The 19291-nt window shown below is 43.9% G+C and overlaps 1 long non-coding RNA gene across 1 annotated transcript; it reads left to right on the top strand.

Annotated features, from left to right (window-relative positions):
• Positions 1-5485: 5485 nt before the first annotated feature.
• Positions 5486-19272, top strand: LOC109321930. Its single transcript, XR_002104229.1, has 3 exons — positions 5486-5635; positions 15399-15402; positions 19260-19272. It is a non-coding gene; the product is annotated as an uncharacterized LOC109321930 (long non-coding RNA).
• Positions 19273-19291: the final 19 nt, after the last annotated feature.

Raw genomic sequence — 19291 nt, 5'->3', positions numbered from 1 at the left:
GTCAAAGGTGGCTGGAAGAAAAGTAAGCAATATTGTTCCCTTATGTGTTGTTATTTGTAGAAACTGGTGTGCCTTAACCAGAGCCAGATGGGCTCTTTGGTGCGTCCTGGCTTTGAATAGCATTTTGGTAATAATGGTTGAGAAAATGGTATATATCCAAATAATTTTATACTGGATATATGCCCCAAACTATGCCCCCACCTCGGGTAGATGTTAAAATTAAAGTGTGCTTAATGGAGTAGCAAATTGTAACATGCCACACATTCAAGCAATGTATCATCCACAAAACATGCCACAAAAACGGAAATCAAGACACAAAGATGTTACTTTTTAAATGTAGAATATCTTTGTGGTTTATTTGTATTGTAGTTTAATTTGAACGTGGCATATTACACATAGGTGGTAGTGTTTGGCCAGCTGTTCCAGCATCCCAGGGTGGACTGCTCTTTCCCCCCACCTTCCGCACCCGCGCTTCCTGCAAGGGAACTCTATGGGTGCTTATACAAGTAAGATTTTGCAGGTGATCAGGCCCCTGAAAGTGCTCTACAGCTGTAACAACACATGCACATGACTGCAGAGTCCTTTTAAAATGGCCAATCATGTGAAAAACTAACCCTGGTCAAATGAAGCATTAGATTGAGGTGCTCTAAAGCAGAGCACCTTAAAGAACTTGTGTTCCCTCTGAGGTTAATTTGTCATGTGGGGGCTGGGCTGGGCTGGTGCCCGCAGCAGCAGCACCAGTGCAGCCCCATCCCTGGGGCTGTCAGTGGGGGAGGGAGCAGCCAACACAGAACTGCTGCCTGCTTTTGAATGGCCAGAGCCAAGGAGAAGGGCAGAGTGGAACAGTCCCCTGCCCCCCCACTACCCCTGCCAGGACCACGAGGCAAGGGAGCTCCATTCTACCCTGCCCATCTCCACAGCTCTGGCCAGTCAAAAGCAGCTGGTAGCTTTGTGCTGGTAGCTCCCTCCCCTTCTAGGAGGGTGCTGGAGTGCCAGCACCTGCTGGCCAAGGCTGGTGCAGGCTGGCTTCAGCCTCTCCTGACCCAACAGGCAAATGTCTGTTGGGTAAGAGTGTGAGGGGGGAGTATCTAACCCATGGCACTTTTTGTAGAGCCCCGTGAGTTAGAGCAGCGCTCTGAACATCTGTAAGTACTCTATGTGTATGTGAAATCTGCGACCCCAGAGTGCCTCATCAGGATATATCATGACTAATAGCCCCTCCTCCCTTTCCTCAAGTAGCCTTCAAATCTGTTTTTTTAAAGACCCATTTAGCACCTCTTTCCTGTGTGGGCCAGTGTGTACCAGCCTTGGCCAGGTACATGACCTACTTTGCTTGCACACACGAATGTCTCGGGGAGAGGAAGTTTCATACAAAATACCAGCTCATAGGGTGTCCCAATGGAGTTCAAGTCCCACCACTATGGCCTTTCCCTCCTCCTTTTGCACAGGTCTCACCTGCTCTGTGCAAGCTCTTTTCACTAGAGTTTTTATCAGCAGCACAAGTGAAGTAAGTGGTGGGGGCTTGACCACCTGTCAGCAGCTGTTCAGTTCCTTTGCTGGCACGTCCTGGCAGAACAAATTCCCAGGGCACTTTCCCCCCTTTCTGGATAGTTTGCCTTATGAATGTGAAGCAGGTCACATGGAGTGACAGTTTCCATCTAGCGATATTATCTGTCACTTGATGGAAATAATGTCTGCCAGGAGCCTATGTAAGCAAATTATTTTTCCCTTACATAAGTAGGTTTGAATGTATAAATGTAAGCAATGCATATTTGTTAGTGTATATAAATGAAGAATAAGTATTTGTCTGTGTAGCTGTTTCTAGTGAAAAAAGCAATTTCTTTGCTAAATCAGGTTTCCATAGGTATGAGAAACTGAAAACACACTCAGCACTTCAACTGATGCAAAACACATAGTACGCTGAACACCTGAAAAAAGGCAGCAGTAAATTGTTTGTTATCGCATTTAAATAAAACACTTGAATTATAACCTGAGGGAAGGAGACTTACAATAGTGATGTTAAGAAATGGTTGTTTAATTCAGAGAAAGGAAAATAACCTTTGATCAGCTTTTTGTTGAGGGTTTTTTTTTATGCACTTTTTAAACCATATATTAATTATCAAGTGAAGGTAGATGAGAGTAAACATTTTCAGTGCTTTCAATATAAAACTGTCTTATAAGGAAAGATCTTGTATTTTCTTCTCAGGCTGCAGAATTTAGCTTCATCATTGCAGTGAAGTGTGCTATAGGAAAGCCCAAGTAAAACAGCTGGAGAAAGATTGTTGTAGGTTATCATAGACGTAAAGCTTAAATCCTGCAATCAGTTCTGCACAGATGTATCCCTGTGCTTATGTAGAGTCCCCCTAATTTCAGTGGGTTCCATATAGGTGCAAATCACTGGTTCACACGTCTCAATTGGAAGGATTAGTCTCCAAGAGTTAAATCATATTTTTGCTGTACGAGCCGAAGTGGCACTTACGCAGCTGTGGAACTGTAATTTTTAGCACTGACACACTGTTTGGATTCTGTTTCCACCTCTAGTGGAAGCAGTCACCCTGTGTGAACACTGCTGGAAATTTGAACTTGTGTCTACTTTCCAGTGAAGAGCTTTCGCTACCAACCCACACACTCTCGTTCCCTCCCTCTGAATCTGGCCTACTGCACTTTCCATTTAATATTCACTGGATAAACAGCAGTGGGTGAGTTTCTTCCCCACTAGGGGCAGGAGCTGTACCCAGATCCAGAACCCATGGCTCCTCCCATCTAGGACATCTGTGTCATTGAGCCACTGCCCCTTTGACTTGTCTTCCTCTTTATGGCTTCTCATATTTTTCCCTCCTGGCCACCCAGCTGGTCAACTTCTAGAGAAGAGCAGGAAAATATTCGTGCAATGCCCTAAATCAAGGGCTCTTAATGAAGGTGCCAAGGTGCCACAACCAGCACAGCCACAGAAGTGGCAGCCAGATAAAATTTCCCCACATTCAGGGTTGCAGCACATGTGCATTCCCCTGCATTAGGGATCTCTGATAACCTTCTCTTGTGCTGTAGGTCTTCTTGGTCCAACTGTGCCCCTCCTCCCCCAGTCCCTAACACTGTTCCTAGAAACAGACATGTGGGACTTCTCCATCTGTCCCACGTGCTTCTATTTCCCAGAGAAACCATGCAGTGTCAGGCCAGGAAGAACTGCAGCTCAAGCCAACTCTCCTGCCTGCTTCAGAGTTATCAAAGAGCCCTAATGCAGGAGGAGCACATATGAGTGGCACAGCCCTTCCTAGTTTGCTAGTCTGGATGTGCATGAGACGTGTAGGGCACTATTAGCTGGAGGCAACAGCACCTAGCTGAGAACCACTAAGGTAAGCTGAGCATAACTGGGAATGCCACCACACTCCAAAAAGTTGTATAGGGTACCCTGATTCTGAAAAGGTTCAGAACTGTTGTCCCCAAAACTTGGCTATTGGGCCAAAATGTGGGAGCTGCCACTGTACTTCTCCATCTCCCACTATTCCCTCCAGACTAGTTGCATTTTTCTGTGACTAAAATTTCAGGACTTATTTGGAGTACATGCCTCTTTTGCAGCCAGTGCAGCCTTATAAGCATGCCCGGAAGTGCAAAGCAAGTATATCTATGTGAAATCTAAACTGTGCACAAGCATCATAGAATTGCAGTGACACAGCTTTGTAAGTACCTTTTAGACAGGAAATGATGAAATGGAATTTGCCCTTAAGTGCAAAGATAAAAAGAAAAGGATACCATAATTCTGAGAAGTGAGAACTGCCCCATTTTACTCGCATAGGATTCAATTCTGAAATCTGATGAGCACACAATGAATATTAACAGTGAGGACTATTTCATTGCTGTTCATATAAAAATAAATATTCAGTTAACATTCTTGTCCATTGTGGAGTTTTAATTCAAGAATATATATGGAGGTACATCAAGTGTGATACTCCCTGTTTCACGGGTGTACTTGGTAGCCATGTTGGTCTGAGACAAAAAGACATACAAGAGTTCTAGTTTTTTGTATATATTCACCTGTTATGCTCATGGCAGTATTTAATTGTTGACACTGTATCATTTGTAAATATTGCAGCAAAAGACAAGAGGTTCTGGGGTACAGATTTATTAAAAAGGAGTTGGTTAAACTTAAGACAGTAAATTAATTTAATATCTAATACAGTTTAATGTTTGCTCTCATATTATTGAACTGTATGCTCACTGCCATTCCATTATGGATAAATATTCAGTATATATATTCAGCACACTGGATAGTTGTAGGTACCTTTGCTTTGATTTCTGTATTTTAGTTAATGTCTCTCTCTCTAATATATAGATATGTATATAATATACACACATATATGTATATATTACTATAACACAGTAGCAGCCCCACAAATTGTGGGGCATATGTCATGTGTTTTGAAATGAGTACACACAATTACCTACTGGACCATAGTATAAGTTGGCCAAATTAAAGGGTTATTATGTCACCTTGGGTTATCATTAGGGTGTGTAAAATTTCAATGGGTATTTCATTTTGAAGCTGTTTTGACATGTTTTGAGCTCAAAACAATGAAATCAAAATGAAAGAAAAGGCTTTGGAACAGCTTCCAAATGAAGTGAGGGCACTCAAAATGTTTCAAAATTTTCTACATGTTTCGAGTTTCGAAGCAGCTCAGTGGTGGGAGGCAAGGGAGACCCGGGGCTGCACTCCGAGAGGCTCGGCCAGCCCCACAGAACTCAGCCCAGCAGTGGGAGAGCCGGTGGTGGAGTTGCTCTGAGTGCAGCCCTGGCCACTGGCTCTCCCCTGCCCCCTGCCACTAGGCTCAGCTCTGTGGGGCTGAGGAGCCTTTTGCTGCCGGGCTGTGCTTGCCAGGGCTGCACTCTCAGCAGCTCCACCACTGGGTTTCCCACCGCTGGGCTGAGCTCCGTGGGGCTGGCAGAGCCGCTCAGAGCGCAGCGCTGGCTCTCCCCTGCCTCCCGCCACCAGGCTCAGCTCCATGTGGCTGGAGGAGCCATTCGGAGTGCAGCCCTGACTCTCCATCACCTCCCGCCACCGGGCTCAGCTCCATGCAGTTGGTGGAGCTGCTTCGAGTGCAGCCCAGTGATGGGTGGTGGGAGAGAGCTGGACTCTGAGTGGCTCTGCCAGCCCCATGGAGCTTAACCTGCCCTCCCAGTGCTCCCAGACTCCTCCTGGGGGTGTGAGCCCCCGGATCTGCACGTCTGATGAGAGGAAGCTGCTGCTGCTGCCTGGAGCCAGTGGCAGCAGCAGTCATCCTGGCACTGGGTTCGGGCTGTGCCCAGCAGCAGCAGCCTCCTGTCATCCAACGTGCAGATCCTGAGGCCCGCACTGGCAGGAGGAGTCCAGCACAGCCCCACAACCCTTCCGGGGGTGCGGGCCCCTAGATCTGCATGTGGGATGACAGGAGGCTGCCGCTACCAGCAAGTGACATGAGTTTTGCTTTTAGCAGTTTGAGGTGCTGTTTCACAGAAATCCCTGTACTTAGCTCCTTGAAACTTGGCAGGCTCCATGCCCTCAGAAGGGGCTACCATATCTGTTATTTTGATCCAAATCAGGCAAGCAATGGCAAAGTTATAGGCATTTTCATGATTCCCCATTATAGTCTATGGGCAAAATGTCAAAATGCGTCAAAACAACGAAACGTTTTCGAAATGAAATGGAACGGTGCTTCGAAATGAAATGAAACAAAACACTGTCCCTTTGAAATGGTGAAACCAGAAATTGAAATGAAATAGTGCTGTTTTGCACAGCCCTAGTTATCATTATATTATGGCACTGATCATTGTAACAAGAAGTGTGAATTTGACTTGCAGCAGAAATGGTAGTTATAAACAACATGCCCACCTCCACACCACAGTGACTATCTGGCACTATGAACAACCGCATCTGAAAGGGGACCTTGTTCTTATTAAATTTAAAACAAAGCTTTAATTGACTTTAATGGGACCAGAATAGGACTAGAGGGTATCCCTTCTATAATAAAGAAAAGATGATTATAGGTACCTGCTCTCTACTGCAATTGAGTGTTATGAATTTGTGCAGAAAAATAGCAAAGCACTCAGTCAGTGCTGTAAATATGAAAAGGTACACAACAATATCCAACACTCAGTAATGCATTTCAGTGATGTTAATCCCCATTTTTTACACAATCGTTATACTCTCTGTTCCTCAGCTTTCATATTCATTGCAGTCCTCAGGAGAGCAGAGATCAGCATGCCATTTTGAAACTGCTGTTATCAGGGGAACATATAATTTAATTATTAAAACAGAACTGTTGCATAGCTGCTTTAAATGTCACTATTGCCATTTAGGAATAGACGTGATTTGCATTTTCTTTAATCAATTAGGCATTTAATTACATTATAAATGTAACATCTAATTGAAGCACCTTTTTCCCAGTGGGCATAACTCCATGACCATTTTGTGTATGCTGTTTGGAATTTACTTTTCATTTGCATGCTGTTTGAGGGGGATGGCATCTCACTAACAATCATTTAACATCACAGTTCCATATTTTTGCAACTCAATAGATGTCCTGGGGAAAAAAATCCATTAGAAAAATTTTATTTGTTATGCTGCATTATGTTGCCTTTTGTTCATGCTTTCTTTTTGTGGCCTCTTGTGGCCTCTTATTTAAGTATTCTCCCCCCCCCGCCCCTTGGATATCTTTCACTTTTTTTGTAGTCACACCTATGAACTGACTGATTTACAGCTCCACAAAATATTTTTCATTGGACTGAAGACAGCTCTTTCTGTTTTCGCCCTTCATACCACTCTGGAGAGAGTTTTCTAAGGCAAAGCACAATCATCTACATGTCACTTGAAATCCAGATGGACTAGTAGGTGGCAGCTGGATGGCAAATTAGATAAAAAAAAATATTTTTTGTCAATATCCCAGTTTGCCTTTGAAATTAATCTTGACAGAGGCATTTTGACCAGTCTCAGGGTAGGTTTTCTGGTAACAGCTTGAAGTACTATCATTTTAAACATTTGGCTGATCCTTTATGTTTTAGAGAAGTACACTTGATTTTGAAGATTTATTCTTTAGGGTGCTGATTCTATGGGAGGAATTTATATGATTTTGTACATTTACAGTGAGTCCACCTAAAGTTTATGGGCATTGGCAGAAATACAGAGGCCTATCTGTCTGGATGTGATAGGATAGGGGTTTAGGTGATTTAATCTCATTTAGCATCCTGAGAGCTTGTGAGTTTTATCTACTAAGTTGTTGTATATACTAGGGCTGTCTGAAGCTAGGGCTTCATGAAATGTCACTGTTCTGTTTCACCCATTTCTCTTCCCATCTTAAGCTCCACCTCTGTTTACTGTTTGCCTCATTAGCATGGAATTGCCTATGCATTTCATTCGTTTACATGTCTTTCTGCTAAGAGCGCATGACCTTGACTTCTCTTCTTTGGTCAATGGGTGGACCTTGACCAAAACCTGGAAGCTTCTGGAGGTTTCTTCACCAATCACCATTTTGCATATGTTTATTTTGGTTTCTGTTACCAATTACGTGTTGTTTTCCACATTCCAATCTGTTTTTCTGTCCCGGATTGTACCAGCTTCCACATTCCTAAAACTATCTCATTCACAGCACACAGACTTGCACAGATTCACTTGCTGCTTTTTCCTCAGAAAATGGTTGACACAGTTAAGGTGGTTACTTAGCATAAGCAAATGGCTGGCTTAGATATCATTCTGCCTTGTGGTTAGCAGCTTTTGCTAGGCCACAGGTTATACCTTTACTCAGCTGTAAATCCAGTGGTCCCTAAGTTCCAAATATTGTCACCGTAACTATCTACATGAGATGTTTACTGCATAGGTGACTAATTGCCGAGATGTTTAGTGAGCAGGTATCTACACATGCACACCTATTAAGCTGGAGTAAACCAATTTACTCCATGTGTAGATGCTGGAGGGGCTGGCTGAGGCATGAGGATGCTGGCTAGCCCCGCACTGCAGCACCCTCATGCTCCAGCCAGCACCTCCGCAGCATTATGAGCCTGGGGGAGCAGTCCCAGACTAGTGGGCTGACCCCCAGGGACCTCCTTTGGCCAGCTGTTCTGACCCAGCTCAATGTGCTGCAATCTGGAGCTCACATGCAGACATGCACCCGGCAACAATAAATGCTGGCGTAATATGCACTGGAGTTTATTGCTGCACATTAATAGGCACCTGTAGGCATGCCCAGTGTTTATTCTGACTGTTGATTCTGACAGCTGTCACTCCAGAGACTGTTGCATATGTAACAAACAATGTAATTACCTTACCTAAGAGAACAAGGTCCCAGGGTGAACTCAGCCAAGCAGCAGCATGGGACAGTGTTGCTCCTCAGAGACCATGTGGCACGGGCAAATTAAGCCCTCTCTGGAGGCAGCTGTCTTGGAAAGGGGAAAGTAGTTCCCAGGAGATCATGGGAGAAGGGCGGATGAAGTCCGCTCTGGAGGCAGCCATCCTGGGGAAAGGTAGAGACATTGGAAAAGCCCAGAGTCTGAGGGAGAGTTTAGGCACCACATCCCATCCCTGGAGCTGTCGGAGCCTGAGGAAGCATGGGCTGTGCTGCAGGCCAGAGAGTTAGGAAGCCCAGCCGCAGCACCCCTCTTGCTCGTTTTCCATTGGGAGCCTACCTGAGCTGCTTGGAGGAGCACCTGGCCCCTCTGGAGATCCCTGAGTAAGGAGGACTCTTCCCCAAGCCCCTGTGTGGTGTGGGGTGCATTAGAGGGGAGGGGGGACTGGAGAGAGATCCAGCTCCCCATCAGCTCTGGGTGGGAGGCAGAGCTAGGGGATATTAGCCCTCCTTACACAGGGCAGGGCCCCATAAGAAAGAGTTAAGACCCAAGGGAGGGGGCAAACTTTGCCTGGCAAGCAGGGTTGTGTAAATATTGGGAGGGGAGATTGCCAGAGTTTCAGCCCAGACCTGTTCCCTGTGTGTTTGGGGATGAGGGCGTGGGCAGGATAAACTCTCTTACAGGAATTTCAGTGAGGGAGCACCTGACTGCAGCACAGCAACCCCTGGGGCACTCTTCATGAGACCCTTCTTGTGAGCAAGGATCCACCCACACTTCCCATGGAAGTGGGGTGGAAGCAGCTCTGCCTTCCTGGGCATCCAGTCCAGGCTACCTGTGTACACATATAATTTAGATCATCAATGTTATTGACTGAGGAAGTAAATTAGTTTCCAACAGTTGATCAGTTGTGTATTAATTAGTTTCCTATTCTTTAACCCTTTGTAAATAAAGTGTATATAGTTGTAAAATATGTGGTGTCTAATCGAAGGTCCAGGGACACTAGGTGCCTTTCTGTAAGGGCAACCTCCCTCACTCTAGGAGGGCGGGCCGTTCCAGGCTGTGGGGACCTCCAGGGATCTGGAGTGGGGTTGTGGCTTAGCTGGTAGCCCTGCAGCCAGGGTTACACATGGGTGAATGGTAATAATACCCGCTTGCATATAGCTTGTTATCCCTGAAGTGTACTGTGAGAGTTGTGAGAAGCTGTCTACAAATCATTAAAAATAACTGTATTAGTATTAATGGGTGATGGCAGGTATTACAGGTGCTGAACAGAACCAGAAGCAGGAACATTGTTAAAAAGTTGTGTTGGGTTACTGAGCAGCATGTGTGCAGTTTCTTCTATTGGCATATATTTTCCAGGCCACCTGTGGAATTGTTCATTTGCATTTATTGTCCACTCACGTGGACATCTCATTGTCTATGTTTCAACAAACCAAGGAAAAAATACTTAAAAAACAATGGTTCATGATCTAATATCTGTTACATAAGCTGTGTCATATAGCTGGTGAAACCATTCCAGCTGGCCTGCTTGTTAGTTCAGCAGGTTACCCAAAGTTGGGGACACAAGGCCAATGGTGTGTGGCTTTGCACATAATTCGGGGATCTTCACTGTTGCTCAAACCTTGACCCACACTGCTTCCTGATGGTATAGCTGATGTCTGATCTCTGACCATGCTGCTGCCTGCCCCTGGACCTGCAATGCAGTCTGATACAAACCTAGGTTGGATCTGTGAGCTGGCCCATGGACCTGTGCGCTGGTCCATGTCCTGGACCTAAACCCATCACAGCTGCTGCTGGCTCCAGGGGTCTGGCCTATGAGGAACTTCTGTGGTCCAGTTCTGGCCTGGGGTGAGTTTGGCACCACTGCTTTACATTGCAAGTAGGACTCTTGTACTCTGGAGTTACTCATTGACATTAATGTAATTGTGCAGAATCAGGCCCCAAGTGTATAATCCTTGGCAAGTAGAAGTTCACAGTGAACAGAAATACATCCCCCTCAAACAGCATAACATCGTAATATAAGCTGTTGTTCTTGATGAGACTAGTGTTCTGTTTCTATTTATTGAAGTATCTTGTTCCTATTAGTGGCCAGTCTACATCAGTATCAGTATCTGTATTTGAGGCCTGGATTTGAATATATTCTATAGCCAAGAGGTACAAAAACTGCCTTTAAACTTCCCACCCTCTTTTGTGCATTCCCCAGTTCTTATGAGACAGGATGAATGTTTAGTCCTAACAAGTCCTCAGTTCCAAAGGAAAGCGTTAATATCCTGCTTATTATTGATTTAGACCAATCATGTCATCATATGCATCTAAAAACCTCTCACGTTTCTGAGAGAACTCAAGCAAATTCTGCAGAAAAAGTTTTTTTTTTTTTTTTTTCCCCCCAAACGTGAGAAGCTGTGAGGGTGTCTTGTGCTAATTCAATCATCTTCCTACACACTATTAATAGGTTCTTATACTCAAAAAAATACTTTTTTCCTCCCAAACCATCTCATTTTGAAAGATGAAGGAAATCTCAATATGAACTGGACAGCACATTTACTAAGTGCTCTCCTCTCTGTAGGTGAATACATTTAGTTCGTTACATTGAAGTGTAATGTCTCATTGTTCCAGGAAGGCAAGAATGTGACACCACTTGGTTTTCTTTCTGTGAATTACATTAGAAAACACCCTAATATTTGTTAGTACAAAGCCTACACAATATGAGAATAATTAGCCTAATTTCTAGAGGAAAAAAAAATAATCAGAAAGCCACCCTTTTAGATGCTAAAAGTACACGTTTATACACACTGGAAAAGAGTCTCAACTACTATATATTCTCCTAAAATACTCAAACCTTCTCCAATTGGTAATTATGGCTGTTTGGAAAAGTATTCCCTTCTCCAAGACTCCAGCGGTCACTTTTCCAATTACTTTTGTTTGATTAATCAAATTTTATTAATGATGAATTTGAGTTGTTTAGGAACCAGAATTTCCATTTCTTCTGGAATAAACAGTTTAAATGTCTTGTCCTTAATTGCAACAAAAAGCTGAAATTAAAAAAATTACCAAGAAAGAAATTTGGAAAGGTGTTATTGATTTAGAGTCACTGAACACTTTTGTTTTAAAAATACCATTTTGATGTTATCATTTAATAAACTTGGAATTCTAGGGATTTTATAATGGTGAACTATTATTCAGTAAACTAAATACACAGTATAATATTGAGTTACTATTTGATGTATTAAAATTTAACTGAAATCCTTGGCATTGTTAAAAACAATGTATATATTGCTTTTTCTTAATCAAAAATTGAATTTAAATCAACATTTTGATTCTGATAAAATCGTAATTTTTAAATGACCTATTCCATCCATTTTGACTAGTTATGATACTTCTTTAAAACATAGAAAGGAAACTAGTGCAAAAGTGTATTCTTCCTTTATTAAAATGCAGAATCATGGTAAAAAATTCCAGTGAATAATTCTAACTAATAGGCATGTTGTTTTTGGCCAGAAAAAATCATTTCATGTGTCACTGAGCTCAATGAGACAACTGTGGAATAAGGGCTATTCAGTCAGGGTAAGAGTGGTTTATTTATTCAGTGATCAATTCTTTGACCTTGAAGAGCTGAACTTCCTAAAGAAAGAATTTGGGCCAAATGCTGTGGAGTAGAGCTTGACACGGAATAACCCATTTTCCCAGAAAGCACATTAAACACTGAGGTCCAGATCCAGAAAGGCATTCATCCCCCTAAACCAATAGGAATTAAGTATCTGAATGCCTTTGCACCTGTAGGCCTGAATGATCCCTGAATGGTATGAGGGCAAGATTTTCAGCAGGAGTAGATCAGATCCTCTGCATGTAGTTTCTCGGCAAGTTTCAATGAAGCTACTCTGATTTACATCAGTAATGATCCTTGTCCATCATGGCCTTTATAAAGCAATAATTATCTTGGCATTAAAATTCTTGTATTATACTTACAAGGATCTTTACAGTTCTAGCGGTTATGATTCCTACACACATTTATAAGACATAAGCGGAGACATTGAGGAACCTAATATAACTTTTAAAAGTAAAATGTGAAAGCTTTAAAATGTCTACAGATTTTAACTCCTTTCTAGAAATTAGTCTACTACAAGCTGTTTTCCATTGTCAGAATTTTCTTTGAGGGTTAAAGGACCATTCTGGTTTCCTAGCTCAACTTTCTGCATAACCCAAGCCTGAGAATTTCACCCAGTGATCCGCTATCCTTACTAATTGATGGTCAAGTATCATATTTGTATTCCTTCATTCTTATTAGGGACAACTGACTGCTTATTTATCATCTAGAATAATAATCCTGCTTCTGGTTAGGAGATTCTCAGTAGATGCTGGGGAGAGTGATTGTAATGTCAAACAGAAGGAAATGATTTCATGTAAAACAAAAATAAAAAAAAAAAATCCCAAAATATCTTAGAAAAACAAAATTCTCTTTAAAAGCATTTACCTTAAACTGGATAAATAAACCACGTAACAGTTAAAGAGACTCCCTTGACTCGTGGAGAAATGTTGACATTATTGGTTTCCTCAACTACATTCAGGGTTAACTGTTATCATAGGGCCCAGAATCCAAGGTGGATTAGCTATCATCTACATTAATTAGCTACATACATAATGGGAAAAGCATGAGGATTGACAGGTAACTTGGCATGTGCTTTGAGAAGGTAAAATGTAATGCAAAGTGTAAACACACATTAAAAAAGCTAAAGTACTAATATAACATGTGGAATCATTTTACTGGTGTATTTGGGCAATTACTAAACTCTTGTTCTTGTGACACCCTGTGGCAGAACGACCTCTAGGGGTGCCATGACCTCCCCTAGTGCCCCCTGGCTACCCTGTCAAACCGGTGTCAATGCACCCTCACCAATCTCGCCCGCCACATCTTTGATTGTTAAATGTTTAAGGGAGGCTGCCTTTTCTATCTGCTTTGACACAGTGCCTTGATTTAACTTAGTCAACGATCTGTCCAGTTGCCCCGGTGCACTCTAGCCTTAGGGCTACCTGTAACTCCAGCCGTCGCCCGCATGGCCTGTCCCCCGCGCTCGCATTGCCCACCCTGGGGGCCTGCTCAATATGCTCACCCCCTCCCAGGGTTTCTTGGTGTGCTCGACCCCTCCCGTGGCTTCTCAGCGTATGCTCATCCTCTCCTGGGGCTTCTCAGTATACTCTCGCCCTCATTCTGGGCTTCTCTCGATGTACACGCCCCCTCCAGGCGCTTTGCCATAGGCTCACCCCCTCCAGGGGCTTCACCCACCCAGACAGTGCCCCACTGGGGCCTGTCTCTCCGTGCTCCCCGCACTCTCCTGCACTCATGCCCGCCCTCACTGGGGCCTATCTCCGTGTGATTCCCGCAGTCAGGGCTCAGGTGGCCGTAGCCATGCCTGGCCCCCTTTTCGGATCCTATGCCTGACTTGGGCTTCCCAGAATTGGGAAGCCCGGGCAGCCTCAGCCTCACCCGGCCCCCAGACCCCCTTCCTGGGTCTTACGCCTTACTGGGGCCTTGCTCCATGCTCCCTGCCCTCACTGGGACCTCACTCCACGCTTCTCGTAAATTGGGGCTCAGGCAGTCGGTCTTACCTGGCCCCAGACCCATTTCCCAGGTCTTACGCCCACTGGGCTTCTCCCAACTGGGGCTCAGACAGCCTCAGCCTTACCTGGCCTCAGACCCCCTTCTCTGGGTCTTGCACCCCACTGGGCCTTCTTGCTTGCGCCCACCCTGGGCTCCTCCCAATAATTGCCCACACTGGGCCAGGGTCAGGACACCCCAAAACGCAGCATCCTCTCTGATGCTAGGAGCCCCCACGCTACTGGGAAGCTCCCCTGAGGCCTTCTCCACCCCTACAGCCTCACCCAGTCCTCCAGTGTAGTATCACAACCAAAACAGAAAACTCCCACTCCTGGGTCACAACCTAAACTCCAAGCCAACCTGGCCATCCCTCGCGTATCCTTCTCAGGGTTTCCTCTTGCCAGTATTGTCAAGCGGACACTCTCCAGCCATCAGACCTCTTTGCCATGTTCTGCTCTGCCTGCTCCAACAGAGCTTCCTCTTCCCTGGCTGCCAGAAGGGGAACTGGCCTCAGGCTTCAGCCTTCTCTGTTTATGTAGGCCAGGCCCTGCCCCTTTCTGGTCAGCTGACCAGACTGGTTGCCTTGGCAACCCCCACCTGTGCTGCCCTGGTGAGTGGCAGCTGAGCCCACATTACTGTTATCCAGTAGCAGGCACCCTAGTGTCCTGCTGCACACCCCAATAGCAAATGTTTGTAACCCCCCAAATTCTAAAAATAAAGCAGGAGTGACTCTCTGCCTGAACTCATATTTATAAAGCCCATTAGAGCTTCTATGCAAAGCTAATCCCAAATTAGTGAATTTAATTGCAGGTTAACAAGCTCAGAGGACTTCTATAGCCACCCTGCATAAAGTTGATTTTCCTAGTATTGCTGTGCCTAGGCATATGGGAAAGAAGGCCAAAAATAGCCCACTTTCACTCTATGTTATCCACTTGAATTCTAGTTTATGTTTCTTTTGTTGTAAAGAAAGCAAGAACATTTCCAGAACATAAACTAGACGTTAGAGAAGCTAAAGGAGCAAGGAGGCTATTCTGGCATACAACCAGAAGAGGATTTTCAAGAGTATGTAATTATCTCTTGGCCTTTTTTTTTTGTTTTGTTTACTTGCCTTCTTCTCAAACATAGCCACCCCTAGAAATAAATGAACAGCTGTGCAAGTGTACTGAAGGGCTACTCAACTTACTATATCCATCTGAAAAGGCCAGTAACATTATGTCTTTTCTTTTCCCAGGTTGTATAAATACTGTATGAAGCTAACCACTTCTTTGTCATGGAAAAAGCCATCATTAAATCAAAATAGTACATAAATAATTCATGAACTCAGGTTCCGTTAGTGTTAAAACAAAGCAAAGCCCATTCTATTACATATGAAGATTATGTGTTTTAATTTAAAATGCTAAAAGAATTGTTGGTTGGTTTAAAATTTCTACAGAAAGACTATTAAATTTTCCCTTTGGAAAAGGGCATAGCATTGCTGCCTTCTTGTTGCCTCTAGATTGGTGGGTGGGCTCCACCAATCAAACAGCAGACTCTTGATCAACCCAAGCTCCAAAAAGGTAAGCCTGCTACATGAATTTTTGTTCCCAAGTTTATTTTTAAAGATGCTAGGTTTCAGGATATCCTGATAGCTGTCAGGATTCATGGACAATATCCTAAAACCACTTGTCACTCAATGAGCAAGTTTTCAGTAAGTCTCAACAGAATCTCTTTTTTTCTATGCATACCCATTGCCAAAAAGATCTCTCTGTGGAGAACACAGAACAAGCCAACATGAACTGGGAAAGTCTGAATATATTTCATGCAATGTCATGGAAATTAACACAAAAAATGGTTTTAAAATGTCCAAGATACCCCCAGCTGAGATACGAAGTTTTGATGGGAATCTGTTTGATTGGGATTACAGTCATTAAATGAATCAGTGCCACTGGTATAAAGCTCTGATACCATGAAAGCAGCACTAGAATAACTGACACACACACAAGGAATGGAAAACCCTAGAACTCTTGGTTCAGAGATGACACCTTTTATTAGACCAACTAAGAAATAGCAAAAAAAAAAAAGAAAAAATCTTTTTCCTCAAGCTTTTGGGAACACATGTCCTTCCTCAGGCTTAGGGAAAATTAAAGGTGATAAATGTTGCCATAGATAGAAAATAAACTTTATTTGCAAAGAGGAAGCTGAAGGTAGAAATCTGTTCCTCTGGGTCCGTGAGAGTTTCTTTGTGTAAGTTGCCCTTTGATGTGCCGATAAGGTGTCAGATGGCAACAAGGCAGGTAGGTGTAGAAATCTTTCTTTGTTGTTCAGCAATTAATTTATAATTCCAAAATTGGCTACAATTTGGCATCTTCCATGTTTCAGAGATGTATTTTCCCAGAGCTTGAGGAAGGGCACCTGTGCCCGAAAGCTTGCAGAAAAAGATTTTTTTTTTTTGGTCATTTCTTAGTTGGTCTAATAAAAAGCATCTCTGAACCAAGAGTTTTAGAGTTTCTTTTTTGTCTCAGACCAACATGGCTAGCAAATATATCCCTGACACACACAGGGGTTTTTTTTAAACCATGGACGACCATAGTAACTTAAATTTATTCTGCAACAAGTAAAATGCTGTGTGTCAATAAATGACCTTTACCACATTAATTGGCAAAAATAGAAGTAAATTCAATGCATGCATTTGTAAAGCAGGTGCAAAATGTATTTGTCATGCTGTAAAAATCTGACAAACAGATGGGCATACATTAAACTTCCACAAGAAATCAGAACTGCAAAAATATAATTTGTTGCTAGGACTCTATTGAAAAGACAGATTAAGATGTTTGATAATGAATTATGAATGTCTTGTTCACACTGGTGAGTAGTTGTTCCCATGAACAGTTCATATGATTTTGATGTGGGTTACCTTCTCATTATGAGTCAGCTTTGTAAAATAGCCCAAATCCTTAGTTATCAATAAATATGGAGTTGTAATAATAATAGTTTTCCTGACAGAGATATTTAATAGTTTTCTGAGGAAAGTGGGGGAACTCCAAATGGGTCAGCACAGAACCTGTAACAAAATAAGACTTCTGAATAGGGAAAATGATAATATAACAGTATGTTTAGGTACAGGATAATATATATGAACTTGGAAAACTGCATTGCAGGAGGGGCTTGAGACATCAGAAGAGGAGGATTATAACTGGAATATTTCATTGTTTTATCTCCACTCAGCCTTTCTCCACTTTGTAACTAGTAGGGCTGTGTGAAGCTTTGGTTGCTGATTTGATTCAGCAGAGATTTGGCCCAGTTCAGTGACTGAACCTCCAAATTCAATCAGGAGACCCTTTAATCTTTCTGAATCAATGCGGATTCAATTCAGAAAGATTCGACAATTCAGACATAGACACAGCTTTAAATGTTTTCTCTACATACTTCAACACACCAGGCGGCTCGTGAATGCTGAGATGGTGAGGTGGATGGAGTGTCCTATGGGAACGTGGGGGTCGCCAGTGCACCCAGTGGTGGACTCAGAAATGGACCAGAGCCACTTCCAGTCCACTTCTGTGGAGCATACAGGGAGATGCCCCCCAACCCCCTGGCTCAGTCATTGGTGCCTCCTGGATCTGGAGGGGACCCAGGGTCCCTCTGCAGCCAATCGCTGAGCTGAGGTGAGCATGGGGTGTCCCCCCACGTGCTCTGTGGCAGACCCAGAAGTAGACCGCAAGTAATTCCAGGTCCGCAGCTGAGCATGCAGGGGGCCCCCTGTGCTCCGGCATGATGCTCCCATGCCTCACCATCTCAGCATTTATGAGACATGCCTGGTACCTTGAGGTACGTAGAAAAAACATTTAAAGCTGTGCCTATGGCTGAATCACTGATTCTCTGAATCATCGTTGAATCTTCAGATTCATATTTGGTCGAATCGAATCAGGACAGTGATCTGAATCAACAAATTGAATCAAAGTCCTGCAAATCAGGGCCAAATCTGAATTCATAGTGAATACGGCCCACTTTGCACACCCCTAGTAACTAGTTCTCTAATACATATAACACATTAGAGCAATCTTATTTTCTGTTTGGACACGTCACTGTGGCTTTGTGACTTGTGTATATTCACCTATTGGCAAAGTATGGCCCGATCACTCACAATATATTTCATAGGAATATACCATAGTTGCAGTGAGGAGACTATAAACACTTACTGGGAAAGGAAGCTTGCCTTGATAAATTCATTGCCAATTATATCTAATTGATAAAGCAGTAAAAGCTTCCAAAGTCAATAGTGAACTTAAAGATAAGGATGCTATAAGGTTTTAAGAAACAAGCGTATTAATATCTACTTCAGCTGAAAGAGATGAAGCTTAGTCTTCATTGATACAAGAGGTGCAATATTCTACGATTCTTGAAGGAGCCACAGTTGAAATTTCAGAAACGAAATTGTGTAACATTGGAAGCACCACCACCACTTTTTGGGGGAGGGAGGAATTGGCATGGGGGGGAGGCAGGGGAGAGAGGAAGCAAGACAGGAATTTGGAATTAAAATATCTAGTGATGGACCTTTCTCAGAAATTCCTTTTCCCGTTTTCTCTAAGCAAATGCTACTGCTGCTTGATGTATATTACAGACTCTGCATCTTTTATGATCTTGGATCACAATTGCAGCTCTGTAGTACTCTGAGGGGGAAAAGAGTCTGAGGGTGCATCCAGACGTGCCTGCAGGTGCCTCTTGCAGTGTCTTACACCACTTTAAGATACTGCAAGAGGCATGTGCGGGAACGGGAGAAGGTTCCCCCCACTACAGATTTGCAGTGCAGGGGCAAAATTAGACCCCTGGATATCCAGGGATAAAAAGAAACAGAGCAAAAGAAGTGGAGCAACCAGAAGCTGGGTCCTCCACAGAGACGCTGTGGTAGCAGTCAGAGTGTCTCTGTGGTTGGCTCTTGCCCTGGTGCTGAAGCATGATGCCTACCCATGCAGGGCAGACAGCATGCCAGCCACAGGGAGCTGGACCTGGGCTCCAGTGTGGGTAAGTAGGGAGTTGGGCCCAGCCCCCCAAACCCTCCCTGATAGCTACCTCCCCACCCCAGCATCCCCACAATTAAAAAAACCAACAACCCGTAGTTCCAGCTTCCTGTCTGAGTCACTGCCCTGCACAATGCAGGGCCCCAGTGGCCCCAGCCCAGGCCTCACTGCCCCCACTGCCCTGTGTTGCTTGGGGGGGGGCTCTGCCAGGAGGCGCCAGAGCCCCCACAGCCCCTGATGCTGTGGTGAATAGAAGTTTGTTTGTTTTTTAAGTGCCAGAGACTGGGATGCGGGCGTAGCCATCAGGGGGCCTGAGGGAGTGGGGAGTGGGGCTGGGGAGGCAGCCATTGGGGGGGCTGTAGGAACAGCAAAACATATAGCTATTTAGAATTCA

This window comes from Crocodylus porosus, unplaced genomic scaffold (genome assembly GCF_001723895.1).
Source record: "Crocodylus porosus isolate Cpor-Errol unplaced genomic scaffold, CroPor_comp1, whole genome shotgun sequence".
Taxonomy (NCBI): domain Eukaryota; kingdom Metazoa; phylum Chordata; order Crocodylia; family Crocodylidae; genus Crocodylus; species Crocodylus porosus.
This window is presented reverse-complemented; position numbering and strand designations above follow the sequence as displayed.